Source organism: Danio rerio, chromosome 6, assembly GCF_049306965.1.
Source record: "Danio rerio strain Tuebingen ecotype United States chromosome 6, GRCz12tu, whole genome shotgun sequence".
Classification (NCBI taxonomy): domain Eukaryota; kingdom Metazoa; phylum Chordata; class Actinopteri; order Cypriniformes; family Danionidae; genus Danio; species Danio rerio.
The window spans coordinates 20,807,501-20,829,054 of NC_133181.1; the positions used below are offsets into that span (position 1 = coordinate 20,807,501).

At 44.5% G+C, this 21,554-nt stretch overlaps 1 protein-coding gene, 1 long non-coding RNA gene and 1 other non-coding gene across 7 annotated transcripts in view; all 3 read left to right on the top strand.

Moving 5' to 3' along the window:
• Positions 1-21,554, top strand: part of si:dkey-45d16.4 — a 52,810-nt gene that overhangs the window by 11,633 nt on the left and 19,623 nt on the right. The gene's annotated exons all lie outside the window — the stretch shown is intronic.
• Positions 1,993-8,419, top strand: LOC141386254 (uncharacterized). The gene is made up of 3 exons (XR_012407923.1): positions 1,993-2,753; positions 4,149-5,870; positions 6,936-8,419. It is a non-coding gene; the product is annotated as an uncharacterized lncRNA (long non-coding RNA).
• si:dkey-122c11.2p (si:dkey-122c11.2, pseudogene) lies at positions 17,804-21,102 on the top strand. 3 transcript variants are annotated; one of them, XR_012407914.1, is made up of 2 exons: positions 17,804-18,586; positions 19,132-20,876. It is a non-coding gene; the product is annotated as a si:dkey-122c11.2, pseudogene (transcript). The 3 variants fall into 3 exon arrangements; XR_012407916.1 differs by lacking the exon at positions 17,804-18,586 and having other exon boundaries at positions 18,617-19,412; positions 19,548-21,102; XR_012407915.1 differs by lacking the exon at positions 17,804-18,586 and having other exon boundaries at positions 18,617-19,412; positions 19,503-20,876.

A 21,554-nucleotide genomic window follows, 5' to 3' on the forward strand; every position in this document is an offset into this window, starting at 1 on the left:
CTGCAATTGCGAATAAAACGCCGGTAAAAATTGGCGAAGCCCAGAAATCTCTGCAGGGCCTTACGAGACTCCGGAATTGGCCAATTTACCACAGCCTGAACCTTCTCTGGATCCATGCGCACCCCCTCGACTGACACAATGTGTCCTAGAAAGGGAACAGACTGTGCATGGAACACGCATTTCTCCGCCTTGACAAAAAGCCCATTCTCTAGCAGCTGCTGAAGCACTCGCCTGACGTGCTGCACATGTTCCTGGAGAGAACGAGAAAAAATTAGAATGTCATCCAGGTAGACATAAATAAACTGATCTATCATGTCTCGCAACACGTCATTTACGAGTGCTTGGAAAACTGCAGGAGCATTAGAAAGCCCGAACGCAAGAACACAATATTCAAAATGTTCCCTGGGGGTCAAAAACGCAGTTTTCCACTCATGACCCTGCTTCATGCGAACCAAATGATATGCGTTACGGAGATCTAATTTCGTGAAAAACGAAGCCCCCTGCAGACGCTCGAACGCTGAAGACATCAGCGGCAAAGGATACGTATTCTTCACCGTGATGCTGTTCAGCCCTCGATAGTCAATGCAGGGTCTAAGAGACCCATCCTTCTTTTTCACGAAAAAGAACCCCGCCCCCGCCGGTAAAGAAGAGGGCCGTATGATCTAGGCCGCTAGAGAATCAGAAATATATTTCTCCATGGCCTCCCTCTCAGGAATAGAAAGAGAGTATAACTTGCCTTTGAGCGGAGACGTACCTGGCAATAAATCTATTGCACAGTCATAGGGATGGTGAGGAGGCAGAGAAGCAGCTTGAGACTTACTGAACACTCTCTTCAGGTCGAGGTACTCACTGGGCACGTTTGACAGGTCCATGCGCTCCTCCTGATACACAGAACAAGAAACAGCAGAATGAGCAGACGAAAGACAAGACTGATGACAGTTCTCACTCCACAAAAATTTAGTATTAAGACCCCAGTTAATATGAGGCTTATGGAGAATCAACCAAGGATGACCTAAAACCACCGGTGTGTTGGAACAGTCTGTTAAAAAAATGAAATGTTTTCAACATGATTTCCAGACGTGATCAGTTTTATGGGTTTAGTGGAGTGAGTGATAGTGGGAAGGGAAAGTTCGCTGAGTGCGCGTACTGCAATGGGTTGTGCCAGAGCTATAACCGGAAGTTTAAAACTGAAAGCAAAACTGGAGTCTATGAAATTTCCCTCCGCCCCGGAATCGACAAGGGCGTGGGTGTTCTGACTTCCGGAACCCAATGTTATGGTGACAGGTAGTAATGTGGCCGCCGCAGAGGATTTGTCCAAACTGATTTCACCCATCAGTAACCTCTTACCTACTGATGGGTGTTGTCTTTTACGGGACAGGAAGCCACCCGATGCCCCGCCCCCCCCCGCAGTAAAGGCAGAGTCCCTCAGTTCTCCGACGGCGCTTCTCCTGCACGGACAAGCGGGATCTGCCCACCTGCATGGGCTCCGGGTCAGCGCTACTCATCTCCGGCGCCACCGCCGAGACCGGAAGCTCAGGAACAGGATCCAGAAATATGCCATGCCTCAAGCGACTCTCATGGCGGAGCAGTCTGGAATCCACCCGGATAGCCAGATCCACTAATTCGTCCAGCGTCTTAGGCAGATCTAAAGAGTAGATCTCATCCTGGAGCCGATTCGAAAGCCCATGTAGAAACATGTCCCATTGTGCCTCCGCGTTCCAACCGCTTTCAGCAGCCAACGTGCGGAACTCGATTGAATAGTCCGCCACGCTCCGATTCCCCTGGCGGAGCTCAGCAAGGATTCGGGCGGCCTCTCTCCCTGAGGCGGCCCTATCAAAGACCTTCTTGAGTTCTTTGGAGAAAAGATCGAAGGATGAACAACACGGTAGCTTTTTCTTCCATGCTGTGGTACCCCATTGGGCTGCTCTTCCAGACAAGAGGGTGATTACGAACGCCACCTTGGGCTGCTCAGAGGAAAACAAGGATGGCTGCAGGGTGATGTACAAGGAGCATTTGGCCAGGAAGGACCGACACAAGTGCGGCTCTCCAGCATAGCAGGTCGGAGGAGGAAGGCGAGGCTCAGCAGAGCGGCTAGCGTTAGCAATAACTGGCGCAGGTATCACCTCCGGGGCTGGTGCAGGAGTCGCTTGAGCTGCTCCAGAACCCAGCTGTTGAACCTGCGTAGTCAGCAGTGAAACCTGCTCAACCAGGGCCTGGATAGCCTGTGCTGTGGTGGCCAACGCTTCATCTTGGCGATCGATCCGGGCATTGCTGTTTGTGAGGAACTCCGAAATCTGTGATGCACTCGCTGGATCCATGGTGAAGGTCAGTTCGTTCTGTCACGAATAAATGAATGTTCAGAGGGATCCAAGTGCGAGTTAAACAAAAATAATATTTATTGACAAAGTCAAACAAAAATCAAGTAATGAATGGTGCTAATGCTAGGAGAGATCGGGCAGGAATCAGAATGGGAAACAGGGTCCAGAAATTAGTCCTCAGATCCTACGCACACAGACAGAACAGTACACCATAAGCACACATAACGAACTGACAAAGACACACAGAAAACGTGGCCCATATATAGACCCGAATATGAGCCTCAGCTGGTGAGCTCATCAAGCCAGCTGAGTGCCGTCATCACACGTGATCAAAACAAATACACGAGGAGAACAAAAACAAACCAACGTGATCAAACAGACACTCCGGAAAAGCGCACAAACCTGCAACCGTGACAAGTTCATCCTCAGTTGGGAGTAAGACCAGTTGGCAAAAAAGCCTCTTTTGTAGGGCAATGCACAATCTTGATAAATCAAAAGTCAACTCTGCCTCATCAGGTGTCATGACCTTCTTCAAGATTGTTGAGAGCTACTTAGCTGAGGACAGCGCTGAATCACTGCCCTCAGATACTGCAGTGACCTTCTGGTCAAAAATGATACAGCCACAGCCAGATCTGTCTCATGTGGCAAGGTAATATCTCACCTGCACTACAACAAGTGTCCTCTCTGAGAGGATCTTTAGGATCACAGCAGGAGATATTGTGTCCCCACATCGCTCCAGACTGCTCCACTCACAAAATACAACATGGAGAAATTTAACTGAGAGTATGTTGGCAGTAGATATCTTCTTCCAAGTGAAATATGGATATGGTTAACATAAAACTTTAAAAAAATTACAAAAAAAAAAAATTAGAAACAAATTTAAAACATCAAAAAATATTTAAAAAGAATTGAAAACATAAAACATAAAAAAACTTTGTTCACAATAGCAGGGCTTTATTTTTTAGTATAATATAGAATACAACTTTTGTTCTGATCTTGTGGTAGTGCACTTATTTAATAAAAATCTTTGATTGTTTGTTCAACATGCAATAAAGTGCCATAAAAACCTAAAGCGCACAATCTTTTGTATTTGCAAGCAAAACTAAACATTATAATCGGCCTATGCGTAAATTGAAAAAGCATTGAATAATTTATATATATCTATATATATCTATATATATATATATATATATATATATATATATATATATATATTACACTGATTAACTATGTATTACACTAAACAAATAAATTGGGTTACATAATCTTATTTTTTATTTTAAAACAAAAGTGATTTAGAAATGCTGCGCCACTGACAAGCCAAACAAAGCAACCATCGCAGCAACCGCAGCGATCACTTTTTCCAAAGTTCAGCTGTTCTTTTTTGCACTTGATCATTTTGCGTGGAATGTTAAAAAAAAAAAAATAAAATAAATAGGCCTAAAAGAGTGTATCCTGTGTGTGTGTGCGTCTTTTATCACTAAAGCCGCTCTCTTCCAAAACCGAAAGTTGGCAATATCTTGGCTTTTAATCGAATGAAAAGTTAAGTTAGATGAGCCAATATCAAAAATTTGCAGTAAAGTAACTGTGATGTTGAATCTGAGGTCTGATCTCATCTTTCTCTCTCGATGTCATCCAGACATTGTACAGATGCCACACAAGTCAGGTCGCAAAACTGAGGCTGGTACCAGTTGACAGTTAGAATAGCTGAAGCCTTTGCGAAATCTTTCAAAATACAGCAATAAAATTGACAGGCCTAAATGTCTTTGAGCCAAAAAGTCTATCTGTAGGATATCTGTAAAACATGCAATCAGAGACAATGTTATGTAGAAGTTGTGTAGCCTAATAATTACATTAATTCTTATAAAATTAAAACAAAAATACAATTAATTGCATTTTTTGTTTGATAAAAAATATAGGCCTACGGAAACGAAAAAAGAAAACCAAAGGGTGGCTAGTTTGTATTAATGTGTTTTAATATTAATAAAAATATGCTTGGCCTATTTAAGCTTAATGATTTTATACACTATCAATTGTCAAGTCATTAAAAATTTTTTTTTACTGTGTACTGGGTTAAAATGTATATTTTACAATAAAAACTAAATGTAGCATGTCTCGCTGTCATTTAAAACACAACTCATAAGACACCACAGCTGTAGGCCTAGGTCAACTGCCACTGGTGAGAGAGAGAGCGCGCGTGAGAGCTCAAAGCCGGTATCGACATAACCAAAAGCAAGATTATATCGTTACAAATATTAAATTAACAATACTTAAGGAAATATTTATATATTTACATGAAGTGTTTATTGTGCGATCATAGGCTGTCTGATCTTTACAGAAGCTTTAAACTGACACGTGCGCAGTGATCGCAGTGATGTTCAGCTCTGAAGAGGCGTTTTTATTTAGCCTGTAGTTTTTAGTTTTTTGTACAGAATGTTCCACTACTAAAAATTTCTTTCCCTTTTTTATTTATAGTTTATTTATAAAATGAGCACTAGCTTGTTTACTGTGATCAGCTAAACAAGGATCGTATTTCATGTTTAGCAAGTATCATATTTCATATTCAGTTTATTCTTTAGTAGACTAAAAATCCCTAATAATGTATTTTGTAAACAGATTGTTTATAGGGACTAATCTGTTAATATATAATACATTAATTATAAATTAAGACATTGAAGTAAAATAGGACAACAAATCATATCCATGTAGTGAATTACTGTTGAGTGGTATCGGTGTGTGGTCTTGGCCTTTCATGTACGATACAAGTATGAGTATTTTATCCAAGTATTGACACGATACTGGTATCTGTATCGGTGCATTTCTAATATTTGCACCCCTTCCCCTGGGCCCTTCTAAGATATTGTGAAGAAGGGCTTCAACATTTTATCCTAAGAAATGTAACACCACTACAGCACCTGCACCCGTCATCATGTCATCGTGCTTTCTTGCTTCATATGAGATCGACTATCATGACTGCTGTAGTTATTCCAGTTTCATTGTTTTTTGGCATTTATTTCCAGGAAATCAGTGAAGGCATATATCATGTTATCATAATGGTATAATGTAGCAATAAGATCATAACTACTGTGCATTTACACCGTGGCCATATTCATCTATGTAAACACACAAAAACTACATCAACATTATAGCAGACACTGTAAAAAGCTTATTCCTAGCCACTAGACTTGTCTGATAGGGTATTCAAGTGTCATTGAGTGATAGAATGTTGTGGGATTACTATACAGGAGTTTTTGTTAGGCATTATAGATAGCGAAATTTAGCGGTTTTTATTTTAGCATTTTTTTTAAAGCATGATGGTAAAACACGAACACCATTATGAATGTGTTAAAGAGCATATTGTAGGTTAGACACCCCAGTGAGACAATGTGTGTAAGAGTAAAGTAAGAATTAGATTTTCTTTAAAATAAACGTAAAAGTTTATTATTAAGCCGTTTGGAGTCGTTTTAAGTCACGGAAATTTACTTCCGCGTTTGAATCGCCAGACCGGAAGTGACGTAGGATCAGGGAGTTCGCGCATATAAACCAATGACTGTAAAAAATATGGACGACGCGACAGCCCTTTTTCCCATTGAACGCCTTGAGGGCAAAACGCCTGCTTGACGGGCACAAACTGTCGCAAAAGACTGCTGAAATTGAAGCCAGACATGCGCAGAAGGACTGTCTGATGGAGCCAGAGGAGGAGCCGTGAAAATGAGCAGAGTCGAGCTTCCAATCAAACGCTTTATGTAAAATCAACTACGCCCCACGAACTTCTCAGCATGCGTTTGCTGTCATGTCAACACAAATGGATGTAATAACGTTAACAAATATGAGGGTTTTATATATTCAATCGCGCCAGCTCCAGGCCGCAGCGCATAACTTGTTACTCGCGGCGTCGCGGGCTGATTCCGGCTCGCATGCGGCAGCGCCTGCTCGCTCGGCCGCCGCATCTGGCTCGATTGACTCGGACTGGAATCGGGCAGTGAGTCCAGGCATCCGGAGTAGGTCCAGCAGAGGTAACATTAGTCAGTCTGAGCTCTAGGAGATAAGTCTCCGGCAGGCGAGAATCTAGCCGGAACTGTGTTTTGCTATCTGGGTGGCTAGGCGTGTATCAGCAAACTAATAAAGCCCGAAAAAAGCCCTGAACTTAGCGAATAAACAGCGTTCCACCAGATCATGTATGTCAGAAACTATAGTTTACTGCTGAACTCATTTTGTCATGGTAAAATAACACAGAAATCGAATAATAACATTTCAGTCTACTTCAGTCTCCTGCCGAAGCTCAGACGCCGCGCTTTGAGAAACTGTCAATCACAGCTGTAAATCACGATGACACGCCCAGCATTAAATTACTGCTAAAAACAAACTGTTTACAAAAATGAAGATCTGCACCTATTTCAGCACAATAACCAGTGCCTTAATCGACCAGAACTATCTTTCGGGACATTTTATTGCAAGTGTAATATTTTTTTTTATTTGGGCTCAAGTCTCCTTCATTAACACGGAGGAGGCGGGCTTTATGACTTGTACTGCAGCCAGCCCCCAGGGGGCGATCTAACGGCCGAAACCTTCACTCAAACGTAGGCTTGCGGCACACTTGATATAAACACTATGAAGACAACTGATCGTGGTGCGCGTTTGGATGCCGAGATAAGATATTTTGAGAGACTCACACAAACGACAGACCACAGCCATACAATTATAAGCCTGTGGACAGACCAGCAGTCTGATAAGTGTAATTTAACTCTATTGTTAGGGAGAACAGAGCAGGTTTATGGTGAGGCCAGTGTTGGCTTACAGAGAGATATGTAAGATAACAAAATCTTATCTGGCAACAGCAAAGCTAGTATTGATCATCTATAAGTATTAATACTTACCAGTAACAGAAACTAATGAGCATTTAACACAGTTATGCCACATTGACACTATTTTTAATAGTAGATAAGTGAATACAGAACACAAATAACACAGAAAGTCTGGAATAATGCAGAAACATGTAAACAAGGTACTGGAAACTCTTTTTTATTTTACAAAAGGTTTTCAGAGCTTCTGTATTAAAATAAAAACAACATCAAATATTAAAACAATTAAAATAAGTTTTTTAATTTTTCTTTTTGTAATTTTTTCATTGGGTATAAGATTATCTGTATCAGATCCCATTTAGGCAACAATCCATAAAAAGACAAGTACAGTTTTAATAGTATAAAATATTTACAAAGATTTGATCAACAGATCTGATCTGCATTATGATTAAATAAACTTCAACCCTAATTCAAGTTCAAATTCTTAATGCTACTCAAGTTTTATTTATATAGCACAAAATCATAAGCAGTGTTAATACCAGCATTTTTACTCTTTATATATGCATAAGTATCTGTGTGAGTGTGTGTATACTGAAAGGAAAATATATCATCTGACCCATTTAAAAGTAAACCTAAAATTATTTTTCAGTAAGTTGGCCAACGTTTATGTGGGTACCACACCATCATGTCTTTAATGTGTGTTAAATTGTGAATGCTGTGTAAAAAGATGCCAACAGCTTCATCCTTGTAAACCCGCTGGAAGGATCTAGAAAGGAGAGCAAATGTCGTGCAAAGTCGAGCCTGTGATGAACTCCAGTAGTCCACCGTCAGACACGCAGTGAGGGCTGATGCATATATTCTGGGGAAATAATGCAAAAGTTTAAATCATGTTTATTAATATTGTATATTTTAAAATTCACCATATGATTTTTAATATAACACAATACAGAAAACCCAACCACATTTGCAGACCCCTGGATAGTGAACTGCAAACCATCTCACATATACAGTAGACTGTACCCATTATAAAGTGAGCATGTAAGAACAAACTTCAATTTTTTTAATGTTATTTGTTTTTCTTCTACAAGATGAATATTCCTCATATGTGAATAAAAAGTGCCTTTCCTCATTGACAGGACAGAATATTTTTACTCTCCCTCAAGTGGTTTCAAACCTTATTGACTTTCTTCTGTTGGTCACAAACCAAGATATTTTGAAGAAAGCTAAAAATCTGTAACCATTACTTCTATAGTGGGAAAAACAGATATGGAAGTCAATGGTAACACGTTTCCAATATTTAAAAAAAAAAAAAAAAAGTCAAAGATAGTGTGAGTTTACCTGCCTGCATTATATAGAAATATTGTAGTAATTCTTTGACCTTCTAGTTTTTGTTATCAAATAATACCATGCACAAATAATTCACGATAGGGGTCATAATATTTTGCCCGATAAACAAGCTCAATGTCTGAGGTAAAATTGGTTTTATATTCACACATTCTGACTTTCTCCCTAATAATATAATTTCAGAAGACTATTATTTGCTAATATCTAATATCATGTTAGCAGCCAATGACTTATCAAAGTACAACATTGTTCACTGTCAGTTTAATAGTGCTAATGTGGTTTTTAAGTCATATTTACGTGTGATTTCAGTCATTATAATAAAAGTACTATGGTAAACAATACTGAGAGTGTGTCACACAAGCTGTCACTAATCGAATGTGCGAATATAAAATCCACTTTACCTTAGTTGAGGTTATTCTGTGAGCCAAAGTGAAGCACAGTTGACCGAGAGGCCAGTGGAGAGAAAGCCTTCAGCTCCGGGTCATCATCTGTCTCCCAAAGTCTAATAAACACACCCCAAAGCAAACAAAGTCACAACGCTGTAACTATACAAGACATTTATTATATTAGCAAACTGATGCTACTAGCCGTCTTATCATATGTGTACATTTTTACACGCTTTAAAAAAGTATATTTAATATGCTTAATAATATCACGTTGCTTCAAATTACTCAAAGAATAATGCTTACGGATTTGAAAGTTGACAAACATAAACGAAAAACGTTCGAGGTTACTAAAGTAACCCTTCGTTCCCCGAGGAGGGGAACGGAAGCACTATAAGTGGATTTGATTGTAAAATCCACGCATTGGGAGGATTCGGATCAGAAGCCGCTTGTCTGGAGAGTATTGAACGGGCCAATGAATGAAATTAATTGGCAGCGTAAGCTTGCGCAGGTGTGCGACATCTGCAATTATCTCAGCATATAAGCACACCTGAAGCCAGCAGACGCCATCCTTGTAAGCTGAAGAGACTTTCAAACAGCTAAGGGACAGTCATTATGGCGACGGAGTATAGTGCTTCCGTTCCCCTCCTCGGGGAACGAAGGGTTACTTTAGTAACCTCGAACGTTCCCCTTCGGGGGGAACTTCAGCACTATAAGTGGATTTGATTGTAAAATCCACGCATTGGGAGCCCATTGAAAGCGCCATAATGACTGCACCTTACCAACACCCCCGATGAGGAGATAGTCAAGCAAGCGTGACGCACCCACATCATGGGGGGCGCGGTCCTCCAACGTGTCCCTGGCCCTAATTTATCCTACTTCAACAGAAGTTTTACGGATTTAGATATATTTTTTGGGAAGTCGTGAGCATCTAGATAATTCTAGGAAATACGACAGTACGTTGGGAAGCGTGCAATCCCGATAGGGAGGACGCTGCGGAGGCCATCCGTTACCCAAGGGGGGGATAGATGGCAGAATTTACATATGGACTAGCCCTAAAAAGGGGGAGTACGCATAGCAAAAGAGTGGTTAGCGGAGAGGGAAGACACGGGTCCGCCCAGGGGGGGGGACTTAACTGTGGCGGAATAAGCATATGGGATCGCCTAGTGGGGATCACGCATAGCAGGCACCTATACCCAAAACGCGGGCTGACCAGCGGGCAGACCTACAACGTAGTGGGCCAGCAAGTGACTCCTCCGCTGAGTCAGTGCTGGGGGCCACGGAGGAATCTGCAGGGCTCACCTGCTGGGGAACTTTACTGACAGATAAAAAAGGCGCACGTACCTCCGTGTTAGGGAGAATGGCGCAGCAAGCGTGTTTCAACACCCTACCGAGTTGTCTCCGCAATCCCCAAAGGGTTACCTAATACCCTTGAGGAAACCGGCTCCACTCGCAGATTGTAAAACCTTGCAAATGTGTTGGGTGTCGCCCAGCCCGCAGCTCTACAGATGTCTGTTAGAGAGGTGCCGCGTGCACGCGCCCAAGAGGATGCAACGCTCCGAGTGGAGTGTGCACGAACTCCCGGGGGACACGGCTGACCTCGACTCGAATAAGCGAGTGAAATGGCATCCACAATCCAGTGGGATAATCTTTGTTTCGATACGGCACTTCCCTGCTGCCGACCGCCATAACAGACAAAGAGCTGCTCAGATGATCTAAAATTCTGAGTACGGTCCACATAAATGCGCAGAGCGCAAACTGGACAAAGTAAAGAAAGGGCTGGGTCTGCCTCCTCCGGGGGCAGCGCTTGCAGGTTCACTACCTGATCTCTAAAGGGGGTGGTAGGAACCTTGGGCACATAACCGGGGCGGGGTCTCAGGATGACGTGAGAGTAATCCGGCCCGAATTCCAGGCACGAGTCACTGACCGAAAATGCCTCCAGGTCCCCGACCCTCTTGATGGAGGCCAACGCAACCAGCAGAGCTGTCTTCAGGGACAGAAATCTTAGAGATACTGATTCGAGTGGCTCAAAGGGATCGGATCGCAGACTCGTGAGAACGAGGGCGAGATCCCAAGAGGGCATGAGAGGGGGGCGAGATGGATTAATTCGCCTAGCACCCCTAAGGAACTGGATGACCAGGTTATGCTTTTCCACGGTGCCGCCAGCTACCGCGCTATGATAAGCGGAGATGTACGTAAACCTTGAGAGTGGAGGGCGACAGCCTGCTGTCCAACTTCTCTTGAAGGAAAGAGAGCACAACACTAATCTGGCAATTTCGGGGGTCTTCTCTGCGAGAGACGCACCATTCAGTGAATAGACTCCACTTCAGGGCGTAGGCGCGCCTCGTGGAGGGGGCTCTAGCCTGAGTGATGGTATTAACCACCGCAGTCGGTAGGTTACCTAAGTCTTCCTCGCGTCTAGGGACCACACGTGGAGGTTCCAAAGATCGGGGCGAGGGTGCCAGATGGTGCCCTGTCCCTGAGAGAGTAGGTCCTCTCTCAAAGGGATCCGCCAGGGGAGGGCCGTCGCGAGGAGTGAGAGCTCTGATATCCAGGTCCGGTTGGGCCAAAGGGGCGCAACTAGCAGAACCTGTTCCTCGTCCTCCCTGACCTTGCACAGAAACTGCGCGAGCAGGCTCACTGGGGGAAACGCATACTTGCGCATGCCCCGAGGCCAGCTGTGGGCCAGTGCATCCGTGCTGAGAGAGCCCTCGGTCAGGGAAAAAAACAACTGGCAGTGAGCGTTCTCGGGGGAAGCAAACAGATCGATCTGGGCCTCCCCGAATCGCGCCCATATCAGCTGAACAGACTCGGGGTGGAGTCTCCATTCTCCAGGGCATAACAGCTGTCGTAAGAGCGCATCGGCTGCACGATTGAGCGTGCCTGGGACGTGAATGGCGCGCAGCGATTTCAGCCGCGGGTGACTCCAGAGGAGCAGACGGCGGGCGAGCTGAGACATGCGGCGAGAGCGCATACCCCCCATGCGGTTGATATACGCCGCCGCCGCCATACTGTCCGTCCTGACCAGCACGTGTTGCCGCTCCAGCACCGGTAAAAAGCGGTGGAGAGCGAGGAACACTGCCAACAGCTCTAGGCGATTGATATGCCAATGCAGCTGGGCACCCTTCCAGAGGCCCGCAGCCGCATGCCCGCGACACACGGCCCCCCAACCCGTGTTGGAAGCGTCTGTTGAAACAACAACATGGGGACCCGATCGTGAAGCCAGTGCTGAAGTGGTCTCATATGGAGCAACCCGAGCGGCGTGACAGCGGCTGCGGATGCCATATGCCCCAGGAGCCTCTGAAAGAACTTCAGTGGGACCACTAGTTTGCTGTCGAGCTCCCTCAGACAGTTCAGCAACAGGCGAGCGCGTTCCTCGGAGAGGTGCGCTACCATGGTGATCGAGTCCAGCTCCATCCCGAGAAAAGAAATCCTCTGCACGAGGGCGAGTTTGCTCTTTTCTCGGTTGACCTGAAGCCCCAGTAGGCGGAGATGCCGAAGCACCTTGTCCCTGTGCATAATCAATTGCTCCCGCGAGTGGGCTAAAATCAGCCAGTCGTCGAGATAATTGAGTATGCGAATGCCCGCGAGCCGAAGGGGCGCTAGGGCACCCTCCGCGAGTTTGGTGAAGACCCGCGGAGACAGAGAGAGCCCGAAGGGGAGGACCTTGTACTGCCACGCTCGACCCTCGAACGCAAACCGCAGAAATTGGCGGTGGCGTGGAAGAATGGAGACATGGAAATACGCGTCCTTCAGGTCTATGGCTGCAAACCAATCCCGAGGACGAACGCATTGGAGAATGCGCCTCTGCGTGAGCATTCTGAACGGCAGCCTGTGCAGACAGCGGTTCAAAACGCGCAGATCTAGGATTGGCCGTGACCCACCGCTCTTTTTGGGTACGATGAAGTATGGGCTGTAAAACCCACTCTCCATCTCGGCTGGAGGAACCGGCTCGATTGCACCCTTCGCCAGGAGGGCAGCAATCTCCTCTCGCAAGACAGGGGCGGACAGGGGGTTGACCCTGGAGAAATACACGCCCGTAAACTTGGGGGGCCGTTTTGCGAACTGAATCGCGTAACCGAGTCTGATTGTGCGTATGAGCCACCGCGAGGGGCTGGCCCGCGCTAACCAGGCAGGCAGAGCCCTCGCTAATGGAGTCATCGCTACAATCGCTGACGTACCAGCGGTGGGGCAGCGCGGAGTGGGTGTGCTGATCCGGGAAGCACGAGGGTCCCGCGGAAGAGCTGGAGGAGAGCGATTCGCTCTGGCTCCGCACCCTGACTCCGGAGAGGGGGCTGGAGGGCTGAGGGAAGGGAGACCGTCCCCCCAGCGCTCGTGAGCCACTGAAAAAGTGCTCTTTTACTGATGTTTTGGTGGCACTGAAAAGTACCGTTGTTATCGGGGCCCCGCCCTCCAGCGGGGAAAGAGCAAGTTTCCTCTTCTCCGGATGGCCTGTCTCAGGGACGCTTCGCGGTCCGTTTACCGGACTTAACGGCGCCCTGGGCAGGAGGGGCTGCCTGCTTTCGAGGTGAACGCCGCGCCCGCTTGGCCGGAGGCGCAGGCGGGGGCGGGGCAGCACTCGTTGGCGGGCGCCCTCGGCGAGGAACAGCGGAGGTGGATGGCTCGGCGGGCGGAGCGGGCTCACGGCCACGCTGATAGATGACATTGCCCATCGCATCCGACTGCTCTTTCACCGCCTTGAATTCCTGGGTGAATTCACCGACGGTGTCGCCGAACAGGCCAGCCTGGGATATGGGCGAGTCAAGAAAGCGAACTTTGTCAACGTCGCGCATATCGGCCAGGTTTAGCCAGAGGTGGCGTTCCTGAACCACAAGTGTGGACATCGTCCTCCCCAGCGCACACGCGGCGGACTTAGTAGTCCGAAGAGCATAGTCGGTCGCGGTGCGCAGCTCATGTAATAAGCTTGGGTTGGACCCGCCCTCGTGCAGCTCGGCCAGCGCCTGCGCTTGGTAGCGCTGGTAGGTGGCCATCGCGTGCAAAGCAGAAGCAGCCTGGCCCGCAGCCTTATAAGCTCTGGCTCCGAGGGAGGCAGACAACCTACAGGCTTTGGACGGGAGGCGGGGCAAACCCCGCCACGTAGAGGTGCCGCGCGGACAAAGATTGACCGCGATAGTGCGCTCCACTGACGGGATCGCCTCATACCCCCTGGCAGCTCCGCCGTCAAGGGCGGTGAGGGCGGAGGCACACGCAGCACGGGCAGAGAAAGGTGCCCTCCAAGACTGCGTGAGCCTACTGTGCACTTCCGGGAAGAAGGGGACGAGAGGCTTCGAAGGCTTCGCCTTCTGGTCCTCTACGTAGCACCCATCTAGTCGGTCCGGCCGCGGAGCTGAGGGATAAACCATCTCCAACCCCACGGCCGAAGCAGCCCGGGAAAGCCCGGCTAACATGTCCGCTTCAGGATCCGACTTGACAGCGCTCACCTGCCCGGGGGGGGCGAGCGGGTCCGGATCTTTGTCGGACAGTGAAAGCCCACCCTCCGATGCCGCGGAGGACATCTGATCTCCGGTGTCAGCGAGTGTGAGAGCTACCATCTGGTTAGACGGATCACTCTCACTACCCGAAGCTTGGATGGAGCGCCGTGAGGAGCGAGAGGTCCGCGAGCCCGTGGGCGGCGGATTATCTCCCGCTGAAACCCTCAGATCTGCCCGAGCGCCCGCTGCTTTTTTAGAACAGGAGGCAACTGGGGTGGCTCGCTCTCTTGCGAAAGTTAGCCGCGATCTTAGCTGTGCAACGGTCATGGCATCGCAATGACGACATGATCCGCCCGCGAGCACCGCATTAACATGCTGGACCCCCAAACATGCAATGCAGTGATCGTGTCCATCATCCGGAGCCAGGAAACCCCCGCATCCAGAAACGCACAGTCGGAGCGCCATCCTGAAAAGGACGTGCTGCACGACTGTGTTGCTCTTTTAGGAAAGTTTGCAACTATACGCACCGCTCTGGAGGACCGGACCCAAAGAACCGCAGGCAAGGGAGTAACCCAGCTCGACCGTCTGCCACCGCGAAGACCCACTCTGGACCGGGAGACACACTCGTTCGCTCTGAAGTGCTGATCAGCAAGAGGAACCCTCATCGACTCACTCAGAAAGGATCTGAAGCGAAAAGGATGGCGTCTGCTGGCTTCAGGTGTGCTTATATGCTGAGATAATTGCAGATGTCGCACACCTGCGCAAGCTTACGCTGCCAATTAATTTCATTCATTGGCCCGTTCAATACTCTCCAGACAAGCGGCTTCTGATCCGAATCCTCCCAATGCGTGGATTTTACAATCAAATCCACTTATAGTGCTGAAGTTCCCCCCGAAGGGGAACGAGTTGTCTTACCGTGTACAGCTCACCGAGCTGCATCTCCGACTGATCCAGGAGTGTTTTTCGCTGTTCGCGTCAGCTATCACTCTTATCGGATTCATCCCATTTCACGAACCAAAATAGCAAGAGGAAACTTGTGGACTTGATCTGTTGACATGCTGGAGTTTGTGCAGTTTCCATAAACGCAATAATATACCACGATGATGATAAATTACGCCAAAACTAACAACCAGTTCTGCTATTAGCTCCTCTGCCCCACTGTAAACAGCGCGCGTCTGTCAGATAAGTCCCTGCACTGACGTCACCGGGATGGTTAGAAAAAAAAAGCGGAAGTGGGAAAACCCTTGCACTTCGTAAAACATTTTAATATGGTATTTTATGGTATTATAGAATATTTTCACAAACGATTCTACCTTTTTTTTAAACAGTTTTTTAACCTACAATATGCTCTTTAAAACATATGCTTGTTTGTTGTAAAAATACATAATAATGACAAAAATACTTATTTGTGGATCTCCTGACTTCCGTGTGCAGCCATGTTGCCACTGTAGCTGGTGTATTCTGGGAAACATTCTCACTGTTGCCAACGTTTTTTAAAAAAAGATGCTAGATTACGTCATACGTTAATTTGCATATTACTGACGTCATCACGCTCTACCATTTGTTTGTTTAACAGCCTTTAGTCAATAAAAGAGGTATTTATATTTGCTTTACGATTTATTTAAGCATGTCAATTTACCTAAGTTTATTGCTGTTTGAATACAGTTTATCAGTATAGATGTGTAGTGAATTTGCAGTAATCTCTCAGACAAGTTCTGAAATTGTCTCTAAAATATCTGTGATTGTGAACAAGAAAATAATAAACGGTCAAATTAAATTGTTAAAATAAAGGAGAAGCAGATCGGTTTGACTGTACAAGGGGAATACCTTCACACTACCAGTGCTAAATCATTTGTCGTCGGTGCACAGAGAGGTGATCTGCTGTCAGGCTGCAGGTGGGAGAGGCTGCTGTATGAGGAGAACTGGGCCGCCTGTCAGGGCTCTGAGGCGGGGGAGGGGCCGATGGCGTCACCCGCAGCTCATTGAGAAGAGTAGGGACAGAACAGTATGGACAAATGACAGTCTATAAAAATCTCCAGTGACACAAAAAAGTCCCTAGATTTGTCGCTAGTCGCTTTTCTAAAAATGTGTCGCTAGGGGGTCTGAAAAGTTACTAAATATAGCAACTAAGTTGGTAACACTGAACATTCTTACCCCTTGGTTTCGAGTGTGGTCCTGAAAAATCTCCATTTCAACGGGCATCTAGCCCTATACCTTAGTCCTACGCCTTAAGCTAAAGAGAATTGGGTAAGGGGAAGGGCTAGAATTGTTATTGGTCCTAAAACTGATACAGTTCAGTGTAATTCAATTGTCACTAGCTATGTTTCCATCCACCTTGTTGATGGATGGAACCAGTTGATGGAAACGCCATGATGCGCATAATTGTTGAAAATGCGAATAAAAAACTTATGCGCCTAACTGGGTAGGATAAACTTTTTGTTCGGAAAGAAAAGATGCGCATAAACTGTGATGGAAACACTTTTACTGCACAAACTCCAGCATGCGCATTAAAAAAGTTCATGTGATTTTGTTAAAAAATATCATGTGATGCTTAAAATGTGTGTGAATGGACAAAATGTCAGGCTTAGCACTATATAAAACATCTGAAATGTTGTTTTGGTCATTATAAAATGCCTTACCATTTCAGTATTAATGTTATTATATTATTAATGACCTCCAGAATCAAGAGTGCCTGTGCTCCGCGTCTGACACCTTCAAACGCCACTGCCCGCTCACTGCTTGTCAGGATTGTCTTCTGAGGTGCATTCATTTAGAAAAGATTGATGCAGCTTCTCCTACTGCAGCAAATGCAGTTTTTACTGTTGATATTTGGCGCCAGTTAATCAGGAAGTGACGATTTTGTTCGCTTTGACTCGTTAAATGGAAACGATGCTTCATTCGCACAACTTTTATGTGATAATCCAGTTTTGCGCATAAAGTTTATTCGCATTTTTGGATGGAAACATAGCTACTGTTGAAGAATGAACCACTGAAGAGACACTGAACCAATCATAACCAAGCAAGCCAGAGGCAACACATCAAACCTGACATGCGCTGACATGTTTTAATTTTTCAAAATGTTAAATACTCAGTTAGCATTAACAGCAGCTTTAACTATTCACCAAGTTGCCATGCAGAATTTGTTTAAGGAATTTTATTAGTATATTAGTTCAACGTTGTTATGTCTTTCGTTAACTAAAAAGGCTGAAAATTATAACAGTGGAATACTGGCAACACTGTTGCCATAAGTGCCCTTTAAGACTTTTTGGTTAGGGTGAGATCTATGACGTTTCCAGCAGAACCAGAGTCAACAAAGGCCTGAAGTTGACATTTTTGGTCTGCCCAAGTGACTGTGATGGGAAGAAGCAACCCACATTTGGAAGGTGAAGAACTGGATGTACCTCCCGTTACAGTCCTTTCCTGCCTGTATGGGATGGAGCATTTCCTGAAAGCTGAGGGCAGGAGGAACAAAAATGACCAAATAATCCACAATAAAGGCAACACCGCAAAAGTAGATTCATGATCAGCCACTGTGGCAAGAAGATCCTGGGGTCATAGTGCATCTGGGTTCATGATGTTGGCTTGGCTATTCTGTCAGAGTCAGGATTAGAAGCCAGGTCTCCGGTGTTACAGTGTTAATATTCCACCACTGAGCCACGGAAAGTTAATGAACCCAACAGTGAGACACTACTTCTTCAGAGTTCATTACAAAAAATACATTTCAAATCATTGTCAAAATGCATTAGAAAAACAGAAAAAAATCTATATTTCAAAAATGTACAAAAAATGCCAACAGGCAAAAATCTGAGGCACAAAACTTTAGGGATAATAAAAAAAAAAAAAACTATCACAAAATGGTAAACATTAAAAACTTCAGAAAAGAATTCTTTAAAAAATTTAAGGCCAATCTTACAGCAAACACTGGCTAGAATCAACAATCAGTCTTTGTCAGGTGACGTAACCCTCGCGACCGCCGAGTTGCATTATGGGTGTTGGCCGCCATTTGTGTTGTATCAGAGTTAGCGAGAGCAGTTTGCAGGTCTAAGCGATTTTCAAAACAAACACGATGGTACGTTCTTGCTGCGTTAAGAACTGTAACAGTAAGTTGCACGATCGAAAAGGAAACAGAATTAATCACAACGACAAATATTTTAAGTTTCCCATCTGGAAGCAAGGATATGGAAAGAATGTGGCAGAAATAACAAAGAGACGTCGGATGGCCTGGGTTGCTGCAGTGAGACGCAAAAATATATGTTTTGCAAACATATCTCCGTATATGTATGTTTGCTCTCGACATTTCCACAAAGGTAAGCACTTTTTAAGCTACTTTACGATTATCATTGATTGGGCTTTTAAATGCTTATGTTAATTCAATGTAACACTTCTGTTTTGAGTGTACAACATTTTACAATCTGATAGTAAAGCTAATTGTGAAAATAATTTAAATTCACGGAAGTTATAACTGACTTTAGCTGATTTACTCATGCCTTGTAAAACGCTTTATTTATGTTTTTTTTTTTTTTTTGAAAACCTTCCAGAATTTTTCTTCATGTAGAGCATTTTTGTTAAATGTTTGAAAACTCCACATCTCAGCTTTATGAAACTGTTTTTTTTTTTTATCATTTTGGAAATCACTGTTGAAAAATCTAATTTAAGGAATTGAACAATTATAAGAAAATTAAATTCTATGACTGAGTTAATACTTTAAGAGGTTAAGCGTTAAACCTATCAGGTTCCTTATGCTTATCAGTGACATACTGCCCTATGTAGCAATGTAGTGCTTTATTGTACTTATTCTTTCTATGTGAACAATGTTTCGCTGTAATTACATTTCTATTTTTGTCATATGCAGGCCAACCTGCTTATGAAATGATGGACACCGACCCAGACTGGGCACCATCTCTACATCTGGGCCACACAGAAATTAAACAGACTAACACTGCACGCTCTGCAAGACGAACCAGGAGGGGGGAAATAAAGTCTACACTGCACTCAGCTGAACATGGGGGAGAACGACGTGCAGAGAAGGTGAGAAATGAGATTGAAGATTGTGAGAGACACACTGAGGAGGAAAGAGACACAGAAGAAATGACACATGAGTTTGAAGATGGTGACAGACACACTGAAGAGGAGGTGACACATGAGGTTGAAGATGGTGACAGACACACTGAAGAGGAGGTGACACATGAGGTTGAAGATGGTGACAGACACACTGAAGATGAGGTGACACATGAGGTTGAATATGGTGACAGACACACTGAAGATGAGGTGACACATGAGGTTGAAGATGGTGACAGACACACTGAAGAGGATGTGACACATGAGGTTGAAGATGGTGACAGACACACTGAAGAGGATGTGACACATGAGGTTGAAGATGGTGACAGACACACTGAAGAGGATGTGACACATGAGGTTGAAGATGGTGACAGACACACTGAGGTACATGAGACACAAACTGAATGTAAATTGTGCATTGACAGGTACGTGGAAGTAAACCGTCTTTTGGAAGAGAACCGACAGCTGCGTTGTGAACTGGACAAATACAGGATGTCGGAAGGATTTTTCAACAATAATGATGACAAAGTAAAGTACTACACCGGTCTCCCAAACCTAGGAACCTTTATGGCCTTATTTCACTTTTTGGTGCCCCTTATGCCTGACCAAAACAAAATTCTTAGTCCATTTCAGATGCTGCTTCTAACCTTTATGCGCCTCAGACTGGATTTGCCTGCACAACACTTAGCCCACCTCTTTCACGTTTCACCAAAGACAGTCTACAGAACATTTAGTGAAATGATTTCTTTTCTGCACGCAAACCTGAAGCGCTCCATTGTATGGCCAGACAGAGAAACTTTGCACAAAGTTATGCCTCACCAGTTTGTGCAATCGTTTGGACACAAAGTAGCAGTAATTATTGACTGCTTTGAGATATTCACAAAGAAACCATCAAATCTTAAAGCACGTGCACAAATGTTTTCCAGCTATAAGCACAATCACACAATGAAGTATTTGATAGGTATTACACCAAAAGGTTTTAATTTGTTTCCTATCAAAAGGTTGGGGTGGCCGTACAAGTGACAAACACATCACACAGCATAGTGGGTTTCTCAACAATTTGCTGCCAGGCGATATTGTTTTGGCTGACAGAGGTTTCGACATAAAAGAATCTTTTGGCATGTTGTGTGCAGAAGTCAAACTACCGGCCTTTACAAAGGGTTACAGTCAGCTAGCTGCTAGAGATGTGGAGGAGACCAGAAAAATAGCACATCTGAGAATCCATGTGGAAAGGGTAATCGGGAATGTTTGTCAAAAATACAAAATCTTAACAGGAACTGTGCCCATCAACATGATACTTCCATGTGATGGTGAAGAAGTTGTCTGTTGTGCACTTACAAACCTGTGTCCTACTGTTGTGTAGTAGAGTGTTAGTTTCAGCATGGGTTGAAGAAGCCAGATGTATAAATGAATTCCTTGAAAATTTGATAGATTCACAGCTAATTCCTTTGCATTTTTGTAACTTTACTTTCCCCCTAACTACTAGAGTGTGTTTGGTGTGTGATTTTTCTTTCTGTATAAATATGCATGAACAAATGTAAATAAAAGGAGAATAACAGAAGATGTGTTTTTATCATTATTTTGTTTTAATCACAAAAGACACTTGTATATTCAAACAAAACACAAGGTAAACAGTAATTATTTGAGCAAAATAATGCTTTAAAGAACTGAAGTGCCTTTGCTCAAAGGTAAACATTGTCAAACTGTAGTTTTATTTAAACTGAAAGTTCACCGTAACATTTGCATGTACTTGCTAGTTACTTTCCCGCAAGTACTGACAACCCTTTATCAGTCTCTTTCGTTTGTTGAACACAAATAAATATATTCTGCTATAAATATGTCATATATTATGTAAACATGTCACTTTACGTCGAACACTTTGGGACAGAAACAACTTGCTCGCAAAGTACTGACAATCCTTTCTCAGTGTCTTTTGTTTGTTGAACACAAATAAATATATTGCGATATAAATATGTCATATATTATGTAAACATGTCACTTTAAGTCGAACAATTTGGGACAGAAACAACTTGCCCGCAAAGTACTGGCAATCCTTTATCAGTCTCTTTCGTTTGTTGAACACAAATAAATATATTCTGCTATAAATATGGCGTATATTATGTAAACATGTCACTTTTAGTCGAACACTTTGGGACAGAAACAACTTGCCCGCAAAGTACTGACAACCCTTAATTAGTCGCTTTAGTTTGTTGAACA